Consider the following 13,989-nt stretch of genomic DNA (forward strand, 5'->3'; position numbering starts at 1 on the left):
TTCAAACTTGGACTCATCTGTCCACAATACCTTTCTCCAATCCTCAAGCGACCAATCTTTATGCAATTTCGCCCATTCTAGGCGCTTCTTTTTATTTATTGGACGCAGCAATGGCTTTCTTACGGCTATCCTTCCATACAGACTGGCATCTCGTTACCGTCTGCTCACTGTTGATACTGAAACAGTTTCTATTCTCTGCTCATTAATAGCTGCTCTTATTTCAGGAGCTGTTAAGCTTCTGTCTCTTTTACTTAAAACAGAGATGTATTTGTCTTCTGCAACTGATGTTGCACGAGGCCTACCGCTTCGTTTTCTATTCACATTTGTGCCATTTTCATTGTAACGCTTAATTGCATCGTGTACCGATGTTTTCCACACTTTCAACTGGACTGAAATAGCCCTTTGTGATTTACCTTCTTTATAAAGCGTAAGGATTGCCGACCGAGTCTCTATAGATAAATCTTTGGATTTTCCCATATTTTTCGTTACTATTGTCTTGGTTATATGAAAATTGAGAACATAAACATCAATAAATTGATGACATGAAGATATCTAATTATTTTCCTTTGTTTTTGCTATATACTACAATTTTAAAGAAGGTAAATCACAAAGGGCTATTTCAGTCCAGTTGAAAGTGTGGAAAACATCGGTACACGATGAAATTAAGCGTTACAACGAAAATAGCACAAATGTGAATAGAAAACGAAGCGGTAGGCCTCGTGCAACATCAGTTGCAGAAGACAAATATATCTCTGTTTTAAGTAAAAGAGACAGAAGATTAACAGCTCCTGAAATAAGAGCAGCTATTAATGAGCAGAGAATAGAAACTATTTCAGTATCAACAGTGAGCAGACGGTAACGAGATGCCAATCTGTATGGAAGGATAGCCGTAAGAAAGCCATTGCTGCGTCCAATAAATAAAAAGAAGCGCCTAGAATGGGCGAAATTGCATAAAGATTGGTCGCTTGAGGATTGGAGAAAGGTATTGTGGACAGATGAGTCCAAGTTTGAAGTCTTTGGCAATAAACGTCGAATTTTTGTACGACGTGCAGCTAATGAAAACATGATTCCACAATGCATAGTCCCTACGGTCAAGCATGGTGGAGGTTCAGTGACTGTATGGGGTAGTTTTTCGGCTAAAGGTGTTGGCGATTTAATTAGAATATCGGGCATTTTAAACAAAGAAAAGTTCCACCAAATTCTTGTTGATCATGCAATCCCATCTGGGCTACAGCTAATTGGTTCTGGATTCATCTTCCAGCAAGATAATGACCCAAAGCATAAATCAAAACTATGCATGAATTACCTTGAAAAGAAAGAAGAAGAAAATATTTTATAAATCATGACATGGCCGGCGCAAAGCCCTGATCTGAACCCAATAGAGCTTCTTTGGGATGAGCTTGATAGGGCAATCAGAAACAAATGCCCAACGTCAACAGAAAATCTGTGGGAATTACTGCAAGAAAATTGGTTCAAAATATCTCCAGAAACCATAGAAAATCTTATAGCAGAATGCCGCGAATAGTACAATCTGTATTAAAAAATAGAGGCGGCTTTTTTGACGAAAGGAAAATTGTATAATTGTAAATAATGGATTAAATAAATTAGAATTGTTAATTTATTATTCTACATCTATTTATTTAATTTAGAAATTAATGGTACTTTAAATTAATTGAATAAAAATGTAAACTGAAACAAGTAGAATAGGTCGGTTAATACCGACGGATTCTTCGATCTGAAATTGTTTCAAATGCTTGGGCAGTTGTTTTTCGGTGAAAAATTTTTCTCGCCATTACTCAGAAAAACGTTATGAAAATAAGGATATACTATAAATATCGTTATGTTTGATGGCACAAATTAAAGCTGAAACTTTGAACTTAATGTCACCAAAGTTTCACATAGTTACCATAATTATTACAAGTGCTGCGACAAGTTGAATTGACATAACGAAAAATTAAAAATTTTTAATTTAGCAGCATTTTCATTTAATTGCAACTCTGTAATGATAAACTTTTCATAAATTAGTCTAATTCCATCCTATGCGTAATTTCATCACCTTTCTAATGGTGTTTTGAATTTTCTTCTATCTTTCTTCGTTATCAAGCTATGCGCGATTAAAGAAGCAACTGTTTTGCAGCCAAATTTTTCAAGTGGTCTTAAACTTTTGACCGTTAGTGTATGTATCACTCTCATATGTATGTATGTTACTTGTGATTATTTGTATTGATTTGAAACGTTAAAATCAAAAATAAATAAATCATTTACTTTTTATAAATATAACAATTTTTAGAACCGTATTTTTTTACTACTACATATTATAATAATATAATAGAAATTAAACTAGTAAAGCCTAGATTTAGTGTAAATCGACATGACATTTGCTGATCAGTATCACATAAAGTGTTTTTTTTTTCAGAAAATCGAATTATAAATATTATCTCATTTTAAGATTCAAACTGAAAACGAAATTATATCTAAATCTAATCACAAAATTCTTTTAGAAATTGTTTATCGCTTGATAATGAATTATTAATTTTAACAATGTTCAATATCAATTAAAATATTACTGTATTTCTGTTATAATGAATTCTTAAAATTATAACAGGACTTATATGAATTGGAATTTATAATTCACGCGGTTCGCCTCTTAGTCGATATTTTGTTTTTTTTTTACATTTACTGGATTTACCTCACCTCAAAAAGCCCAGTAAATGCAGTAAGAAATTGGCAGGAAGTGACGAATTATTCATGACGTCATGAATTTCCCTAGGATATTTACAGTATACTGGAAGCTTAGGGTCGGTGAAACGTTCGCAAATGCAATGCTGGAAACTTAAGAATTCGAAACCAAAAAAGAAGTGATCATTCTAAATACACGACAATTCCGCGTAAATATGACAAATTACCATTTAACTTATCTAGTTTATCTTCAGAATATCTTTATTTCGAGTTTTCGAACATGAAAACTGCTTTTTTGGCTTCAAATTCTTCAGTTTCCAGCATTGCATTTGCGAACGTTTCACCGACCCTTACTGCAAGCTATTTCGGAACGATTTGAAGTATACTTGCAGTATACTTCCAGTAGATACATGCAGTGGACGTTTACGTTCGTGATCCTATCTAGATCACGAATCACGATCCAGCCTAACCGCAGGAATGCAACGTCGAAAAAAAAATTACTAGATGGATCAGAGGCTTCCCCGCGTGAGCTCGATCCGATCCGATCAGGAGATTCAGAGGGTTGGTGATCAGACAGATCAGACAGATTTGGCTACCGCATTGGGGTATTACTGACGTACCAACAGCGAACGGCATTGACGTAATTGAAGTGACAATAACTATTATCCAAAATAATTTTAATTTAAAAATATATAAAAAAGATAAGCTGATATTCTAGAAAGCAATTATATTTAAAATGACATAAGCTTAAGGCATATTTTTGAAAATTCTTTGATATGGATATTGTACAAAGTGATAGAATTAACATTGATTTTCTCTTTAGATTTATGAAATAGAATAATGAATAGAAGTTGACAATGGCATAGGTATATTAATGATATAGAATAAATAATATCTGAAAATATTTGTTTTTTTAATTACTATTTATATGTAACACATATCAGCTCCATGTAAAAGTGTAGATTTTACTTGTTATAATAACTTAATTGTATACAGGGTCTTTTCCTAACAGCGGAGCATAGGAGATTCGTGTTAGTTGACTATACCACTCGGAATAATCGAATCTGAGAGCGCTGATTGGTCAATATTGCGTAGTATCAACATATAATAGGCCGTTACCAATAGTTGGATACAAAAAATGATATTCATCCGCCATATTGGTGTGGAGAATGTTTACATGCTAATCCTAGCAGAAAGAGGTGTAAAATGGAGAAATGTCAAATGATAAGGTTACTAAAGTAAAAATTGAAAATAATGAATGGAAAGTACGAATATTCTTCATTTTCATTTAAAGTATTCAATTTTTACTTTAGTAACGACAACATTTTACATTTTTCCATTTTACACCTCTTTCTGCTACGATCAGCATGTAAACATTCTCTACACCAATATGGCGGATGAATCTCATTTTTTGTATCCAACTATTGGTAACGGCCAATTATATGATGGTACTACGCAATATTGACCAATCAGCGCTCTCAGATTCCATCATTCCGAGTGGTATAGTCAACTAACACGAATCTCCTATGCTCCGCTGTTAGGAAAAAACCCTGTATACAGGGTTTTTCTCTAACAGCGAAACATAGGAGATTTCGTGTTATTTGACTATAGTAAATATTACTACATTCAAATTACGGTTTTCCATTTAATTTAAATATTAAACGTAGTAACCAAGATTAATTGAGTAAAATGACATTTATAATGAGTAATAAAAGCAATTAAACTAAAATAACCATTAAAATATAACTATCTACGCTTTTATTAATTATAATAATGTATAGTAAGTGCTTCATTGCTATAGTTAAATAACACAATCCTATGTTCCGCTGTTAGAGAAAAAAAAACCCTGTATATGTTTAAGGTATGATAAAAAAATAAATAGCATTTATAATTCTTGAAACAACAGTATAAGCTTTGCTAATACTATGTGTCAAATAAAAAATTACCCACTTTTTACATTTTAGTAATAGTTACAAATTTATTATTATTTGGAAAGCTTATAAAATTTCTTTCTGAAGTCATATTTGAGCAGTGTCTCCTCTTCACAAGTGCCTTATCAAGAATAAGCTTAATTAGTGAAACCAATTGTTGAAGGCATATGACATATGTAAAGGACTACGCATGGGGTAAAACCTTTTACGAAGAGGTGATATGACTATATGAGCTACCAGAAATAAGAAAATGTACTATTTATGTCTTCGTAAAAGGTTTTACTTCAGGCGTATTCCCTTTACATGTATAATATGCCTTGAACAATTGATTCCACTAATTATACTTTTTCTTGATAAGGCAATTGTGAAGAGGAGACACTGCTCAAATATGACTTCAAAAAGAAATTTTATAAGCTTTCCAAATAATAATAAATTTGTAACTGTTACTAAAATGTATAAAGTGGGTAATTTTTTATTTGACACATAGTATTAGCAAAGCTTATATACCTTAAACATATATGTAGAATTAAGTTATTATTATAACAAGTAGAATCTACACTTTTACATGGATATGGTATGTGTTACATATAAATAGTAATTAAAAAAACAAATATTTTCAGATATTATTTATTCTATATCATTAATATACCTATGCTCTATTGTCAACTTCTATTCATTATTCTATTTCATAAATCTAAAGAAAAAAATTAATATTAATTCTATCACTTTGTACAATATCCATATCAAAGAATTTTCAAAAATATGCCTTAAGCTTATGTCATTTTAAATATAATTGCTTTCTATAAGATCAGCTTATCTTTTTTATATATTTTTAAATTAAAATTATTTTGGATAATAGTTATTGTCACTTCAATTACATCAATGCCGCTCGCTGTTGGTACGTCAGGAATACCCCAATGCGGTAGCCAAATCTGTCTGATCTGTCTCTGCTGAGATTTTGTATCTTTCAAGCAATTATTGTCGGTATCGCTAACTACCGATAGTTGTCGCTTGCAGTAACGAAAAGAGCGATTCTGTAACTTCCGTCTATATGGATTCAGTAACTAGTTATCGACAACTTTCGGTAGTTGAATCGAGTTACCGAGAGATATCGCTAAGAGCAATTCTGTAACACAAAGTTTTCGATAATTGTTGTTAAAAATGTCTCGGTCGCTACCGAATTCTATCGTTAACTTAACGACGACTGTGATAGACGTCGATAGAAGTTTACCGAGGAAGTAAATATAATAAATGTCGCAAATATTTCTTAAATTAATATTTAGAATTCACAAAAAATTACTTACAATAAATATTCCTTATAAATTAAGGCTTACAGTAAAAATCGTAGGAAATAAAATTTAATATTTTTCCAATATTTATATTTAAAAATAACTATATATATATATATATATATATACAGGGTTTATCTGTAACTATGGGACATAGGAGATTTGTGTTGTTTGACTATAGAGACCGTGCACACCAACACAATGACAGTGAGATAAGAATGTATATTGGTGTATATGCATACTATCAGCGCAAACTATCGGTCAATTTTCACAGTTTTTGAGTGTAATTTATTTATATGTATACAGTTATACATTGACACTTCGCTATATTGTGTTGGTGTACAAGGTCTCTATAGCACTCAGACAGTTCAATGTGGCAGTGCTGATTGGTTAATTGCTTGCAGTACCAACTTAAAATTGGTTATACCAACAAAAGGAAAAAAATTATAGGTAATCTACCTTATCGATGTTTATAATTATTTAAATGCATTTCTTAAACACAAATAGGAGAGAAACAAGAAGTATAAATAATGTTAAGGTTAATTAAGAAAATAATTAATTAATTAATGTAGATGTAATGAAAATAATACTAAAGTGAGTAGACGTAAGAAAATAGTTCTTGAGGAATATGAAGTGTTATAACTTTTAAACATTCAATATTCTCTTTTATGCTACAATGTCATAAATTATGTAGTTTTGATCATAAGATATTATACTACCTCCAAATTACAATGTATTTCATAATAGCTATTAAAACTTGATTTATTAATAAAAAAAACTCAAATTCTATTTATGTTGTGTGACTAATTTATAATATTCTATAGGTGTCAGTCTCACGCTTACTTTATAATTGTTCACGAGAATAATAGTTTTTACAATTAAATACTTTTTTATTGGATTATGCTATTAAAAGACATACTTAAATATTTAAAAAGAAGGATAACTATACAAAATTTTTGCAATCATATTGCAGGTACTTTTCGAATAATCCTCTGGCGACTGCATAACAATAATCTACTCGTTTTGAGAAACACTATTAATACATTTTGTACATGCAGGGCAGTTCTACTTTCACAAGTTGTGATTATCTTGGCCTTTAATTATGCGATGCTCTCTATTTCTAATTTATTGTAGATGTTATTCAAATTGCTTTATTATTCGAACAATTGTACTCTTGGATGGGGTCGGTTGATTCACGAATTCTGCTTCAAATAATTACACTATTTTTCTTAACGAGTTTGCACTATAGTACTATATTTTTGATTGCGCTTTTTATTATTTAATTCATTTTTCAACTGAGAAGTTCTATTACCTACTTCCTCAGACGATTTTATTATAGCTGGGATATGAGAAGTTAGGAAACAATTACGCATCGCATTTGTTTTATTTATAACATAAAACATAATCAAGAGAAATAAAACAAATGCGCCGCATAATTGTTTACTAACTTCTCATGTAACCAAACGCAATAAAATCGTTTGAGGAAATAGGTAATAGAATTTTTCTCTTGAAAAATGGATTTTAAAAAAAAAGTGCAATTAATTAAATGGTACTACAGTGGAAACTCTTTAAGAAAAATAGTACAATTATATGAAACAGAATTTATCAATCAACCGGCCCCACCCAAAAGTACTACCGGTCGAATAATAAAGCAATTTGAGGAAACAGGGCGTCTTCATTCCAACCACATTAAGCAAAAGAGACCAGCAAGAGCATTGCCTACTGAAATTGTGAATGAAATTGAAAGTATCGCTAATAATAATGCTCGAACATCACTGGCTAACATTGGGCGACAAGTTGGAGTTTCAACAATGTCGGTTTACCGAGTTCTGAAAGCCGCAAAATTTAGGGCTTATAAAATAAGTAATTGCCAACAATTGTTAGAGCCTGACTACTAAAAGAGGATGGACTTTTGCAGGATTATGATCCGAAAAATTGATGATTATCCTAACATTACAAAAAATATTTTATTCTCGGACGAATCTACTTTCGTCCTAGTACAATCACCAAATAGGCATAACACACGATTTTGGGCAAGAGAGAATCCTCATGAAGTGATGGAGTCGCATACCCAGTACCAGCAAAAATTAAATGTTTGGTTGGGAATCTTTGGTGATCGCGTTATCGGCCCTTTCTTCATTGATGGCAATTTGAATGCGGAAAAATATTTGAATCTTCTGCAAGATGAGATAGAGCCGGGAATAACAGCTGTAACTGCAAACGTAAGTTTAATTGCAATATGTTTACTATTTCAACGCAATAATTCATGAAAATACTGAAAAATTGATCACGATTGTTTTTTCTTATTTACAGAATGAACAGATTATTTTCCAACAAGATGGGGCTCCACCGCATACGGCCCAGATTGTTAGGAATTACTTACATATAAAATATCCTGGTAGATGGATCGGGAAATTCGGCCCAATAGAGTGGCCGCCAAGATCCCCCGATCTTGCCCCAATTGATTTAGGGGTTTGGGGATATTTAAAAAATACCATCTACGATGAATTAGAAATAGAGAGCATCGCAGAATTAAAGGCCAAGATAATCACAGCTTGTGAAAGTATAACAGCGCTGCATATACAAAATGTAATACAGTGTTTCGAAAAACGAGTGGAATATTGTTACGCAGTCGCCGGAGGGTTGTTCGAACAGTACCTGTAATATAATTGCAAAAATTTTGTATAGTTATCGTTCTTTTTAAATATTTAAGTATGTCTTTTAATAGCATTTTCCAATAAAAAAGTATTTAATTGTAAAAACTATTATTCTCCTGAACAATTATAAAGTAAGCGTAAGACTGACACCTATAGAATATTATAAATTAGTCACACAACATAAATAGAATATGAGTTTTTTTTATTAATAAATCAAGTTTTAATAGCTATTATGAAATATATTGTAATTTGGAGGTAGTATAATATCTTATGATCAAAACTACATAATTTATGACATTGTAGCATAAAAGAGAATATTGAATGTTTAAAAGTAATAACACTTCATATTCCTCAAGAATTATTTTCTTACGTCTACTCACTTTAGTATTATTTTCATTACATCTACATTAATTAATTAATTATTTTCTTAATTAATCATAACATTTATACTTCTTGTTTCTCTCCTATTTGTGTTTAAGAAATGCATTTAAATAATTATAAACATCGATAAGGTAGATTACCTATAATTTTTTTCCTTTTGTTGGTATAACCAATTTTAAGTTGGTACTACAAGTAATTAAGCAATCAGCACTGCCACATTGAACTGTCTGAGTGCAATAGTCAAACAAACAAATCTCCTATGTCCCATAGTTACAGATAAACCCTGTTATATATGCAGAGGTTTTCTCTAAAAGATAGAATTAATTGTGTTATTTAACTATAGCACATAGGCACTAACTGTACATTGCCTGACTCAAAAAAATTTTAAAACATTAATTTTTAATACTTATTTTAATTAAAATATATTTACGTTTTAATACTTCTTTTAAATAAAATATGATAATTTTGCTATAGTAAGAATTGCTATAGTCAAAATTGATATAGTCAAGTAACACAAAAGTTCCTATTTCGGTTGGTATTAAATACACCAATATTACCAACTTCCCTAGAACCTTAACGAATTTTATCGTTATCGTACAAATATGAGTTGCAACGACTATTGTCGTAAAGCTAAAGTTACAGAATCGCTCATTCGTTAGCGCAAGCGATAACTGTCGATAGTTAGCGATACCGACAGCTGTCTTTAAGGGGTTTGACCCACTTGAGGCCAAAAACACTCACAATATAATAGTTGATGTGATATATATTATTTATTACGAGCATTGTGAGTTTTTGGTGGAATGTTTCCAAGGAAAAGCAAAGGTTTATTAAAGTTATTCGTCGGATAAATTTTATATTAGTACCGTTCAACCTCTAGAGACATCTATCTCGGTCGTTGTTAAGTTATAACGATATTATTAGTTTTCCTTTCAATAAAAAACTCAGTGAAATATCAATTCTCAGCTAAATGATTCGGTTTAGTACAATTTATATTAACTTCAATTGTTCGCAACTCCGTCGCTTAACTAAGATTGAACTGAGAGTTTTCTTAAAAAGGAAAGGTACGTTTATTCGGTAGGATTCGGTAGGTTACCGACAGTTCAGACATTTCAATCGACAATCATCGCTGACTCTGAGTTACAGAATCGCACTTAGCGATTTCTGTCGGTAACGACTTAACGATACCGAAAGTTGTCGCTAAGAGTTACAGAATCCCACTACTGATCACCAACCCTCTGAATCTCCTGATCGGACTGGATCGAGCTCACGCGGAAGCCTCTGTTCCATCTAGTAATTTTTTTTTCGACGTTGCATTCCTGCGGTTAGGTTGGATCGTGATCTGGATCGGATCACGAACGTAAACGTCCAGTAATAACGGAACGCAGCCTTTGTGTGCTTGCCCTCCCTGTAGTGGGATTCTGTAACTCTTAGGCCCGTACCATTAAACGGAACTTAGCTCGAATTTGTGCTTAGCTCCTGCTTAAGACTGTTCTTAACCTAAGTTCATGAATTCAGCTTAAGACCGGACTGAAGCTTCCATTTTAAGATCGTACTTCGTAAACTTCGTTGAGATTTAAGTTTAAGGCTTAATTAAATTTTTAATTTTATTCCTTATTCAGAGCTAGTCAGTGAATCTTTTGATTGTACTTTATTGTTTGTGCTTTTTTCTTAATTAATAAATATATATCATTTGACACTTTATTTAAATTTGCAATGTATTAAAAAGTGTTATTATAACCTGTGATATGAACAATGTAAACAAAAATAATTCTATTTTATCATATATTTATTCAGTGAATATATTTGTAATATACAATAAAAAGTACTAAAATTATTTTATCACTTTGTGTCAAGGAATTTTGGGTTATGTTATGACAGGTTGTAGTACACACAATGACATGAAAGAGAAGTATACAATTTATTGGTTTTGTTTCTTGGTTTGTCTTAAAATAGGTTGCGTACTCAATCTGAGCTAAGCATCAACTAAATCAGCTTTACACGTGATCTCAGAACAGGGCTTAGCATTAGCTTAAGACAGAAAACGAACTTAATTAAGACAGAGTTTGAGACCGTGCTAAGCTTAAGTTCCGATTAATGGTACGGCCCTTAGCGACAATTTTCGGGTCGGTACGCAGATCGCAGAAAGACATTTTCGCAGAAAAACGCTAACTTCAGGTCGGATAAATCAAACCGCAAAAATTGTCGTAACGCCATGTCGGTAACGTCGGTATTTTGCGTGCTGGGATTGATATTAGCTTAAACGGTGTATAGAAAATAGTTTGACAGGGGAAGGTTATGTTATGAATAAAATGCAGAAATAATCAGTTGTGAAGGAACAATAAAGAGCTCAAATTTGTTGCATAAAAGTGCACTTGCTGTTACTAGTGTGAACTGTAATCATAAACAAGTCATGATGAACAAATATCAGATGAGTATTTCGTATATCATATGAAATTATATAATTCTTTTATTTTAAAAGAGATTGATTCTTTGTGTTTTGTATGTTACAGATTGCTTCCTGTATTTTAATATATAGAAAGCGAATAAGTTTCTTCATTCATGAAGGTTTTAATGGATTACTTGAAATTAAAAGGTCCAAGAAGACACAAGATTACCTAAATATTGGTTATACGATGGAACTTTATTATTGTTGCATGTGCGATTTTAGTTAATATGGATGATGCATTATGGCAAGCTGTTACGAGTACTTGTGAGTAAACTTTATTTAAGCTATTTTAAAAGCTATGCATCACAAAACCACAGGGACTGTATATTTTTTCGAAACTGGTTAAGAACATCTTCATAAAGAATTATGTTTATATATCTTATGTTTATTTTCAGATAATATTTTGCAATGACGAGTCGTGGTCTGTCAAAATTTGAAAATTGGGTGAGAGATAAAAAGTTTGGATATGTCTATGCAGCTTCTATCCCTGGTTAGTTAATTATTTTTATCATTATATTAATACAATTATTTATTGAAATCTATCGTTATAATAATATTTCATTTTTAATTTTAGTTGTTATAGCAAAACAGATTCTGGTTCAACTGTATACAAGCTGGTACTAGTAGATTATTATCAATCAATAGAAGAGATCCGTTTAGGTGATATGGCTACCATTCAGGAAATAATATATTTCTGGTTATTATGAGTCAATCTCATTTAAAAAATCTCAACCTATCTAAATACATATATACTTATTATAGGTGTACAAGGAAACTAGTGGTGTGACTGTGGGTGATCGAGTGCTCAGAAGAGCAAAGCTCTTGTCTGTTGAATTATGGCCTGATATTCTTGGCAGCATCTTCCATGGCATTCAGCACACACTCAAAGACATAAGAATAAGCTCACTAGCTCCATTTGTATTCCAAAGGGTGTTAATGTGTCTTGCTTGTCTCATATTACACATCCTGTGAATTGAAGCTATAAAATGTTAAAATTGGCAGCCACATCACTGCTGTTGATTTATTTGGAATTATTTACGAGAACACTCGTAAAGCACGGGATGTAATCTGCTGCAGTAAATATTTTACATCCTCGAACAATTTCTACTACCAGACTTTCCTGAATTTGTCCTACTGAGAGCAAAAGTTTATGAGATTCTTCAGGAAGAATAGGACATGTTTGAAATCGTGCAATAGATCGATAAAGCTTCCCCAGTTCAAATAGACAAAATAACCTTGGAAATTGCCAAGTTGTTGAAGGACGACTTCTTGTAACAAAAAAGGTAATCGCAACGATTCGAGTATATAACGTGCATATTTTTTAAGAGCGTCAATTCGTAAATTTCACTTTCTTTTTTCTTTCTAGCTACTCGCCGTACGATCGTTTCTCTGTCCATTCTATAAAATCGTCGGAATGTTGCGAAATATGATCGCTTTTTACGATATGTCTAGGCACGCCGTAGAATCAACAGCTCAGTCAAAGAAGAATATAATTATGTGGAACGTGATTTGCCATAATATGGTAAATATTCTCCAACAGCTTAGCTCTATGAGGTTTAAGGTAAATTTATTACAACTATTTTCACATTATTGCATATCATACGCCTATCTAACTATCTATCTCTCTTAGGAGCCTGTGAAAGACGGTGAAGCAAAGGGGTTAGATCAGACTTCTATTTACGTCACGAAGTAATACGACAGGCATTCATAAATCTGGAAAATTAATTCATTCGCATCGTTTAAGAAATAAGTTGGTTCTACAGACTGATGGACCTCGACGATTTAAGAATGTGTCCTGGTTCATTTTCAAGATGCTAGAAAAATGAAGGAGGGTGAAAGATAACTCACTCTATCAAGAATGTCTCATCTAATTAAAAATTTTACTCGCTTAAGTTCAAACGCTTCTTTCAATTGTACATAAAGACAGTGTTCCCTATTCTTAAATTTCGTTTATAAAAAAAAACACAGGGCCTCTTATAACTGTTTTTATTCAATGAAGCTGGGACATCTTTGAACATTATTTCAGCTAGATAACAATCCTATATTGCACATTGCTGAAAAATCTTGCACGTAAAGATGGAACAATTTATAAGAAGCAAAATACATGTTGGAAAACGGTACAACTTATTATTACCCCATTTAAAACTGTAGAATTAATCGTTTTAGTGCTTTCTTATCTGAGAGTCATTCGGGTATACGTGTAAATTGCGTATTTTACGCAGACAAAACAATCTATATATGTATGTATTATTTAACAGAAAAATCTGTAAAACTTTCTACTCGCGTGAAGCTTAATTCGCTTACGAAGGTTGCATAGAATCGGAGTTTTGTTTTGCAGAAACAAAAATCGTGGGGAACAAACGATTATTGTATTATATAATATTATTGTATCGTGTAAAGGTGTGCGAGAAATTGTTGGTATTAAACAAAAATCTATTAATCTTACACGCGGATTGTGAGATCCTGACCTGCTCGAATCAGATGCAAGGAAGCTACAAATATGTGACGTCTTAGATCTATTTCTCAAGCAGTAAGGGCTAGAAAATGTGCTATATATGTATATACTTATATGTAAATGAAATCAATAAAGCAATGAAAGTATTAAA

The 13,989-nt window shown here is 32.0% G+C and overlaps 1 pseudogene; it reads left to right on the forward strand.

Annotated features, from left to right (window-relative positions):
• Positions 1-11,791: 11,791 nt before the first annotated feature.
• Positions 11,792-13,108, forward strand: LOC136774930 (V-type proton ATPase catalytic subunit A-like; annotated as a pseudogene).
• Positions 13,109-13,989: the final 881 nt, after the last annotated feature.

Source organism: Prorops nasuta, unplaced genomic scaffold (genome assembly GCF_024137725.1).
Source record: "Prorops nasuta isolate Cenicafe-Biocafe unplaced genomic scaffold, Cenicafe_Pnas_1.2 PNAS00007, whole genome shotgun sequence".
NCBI lineage: Eukaryota > Metazoa > Arthropoda > Insecta > Hymenoptera > Bethylidae > Prorops > Prorops nasuta.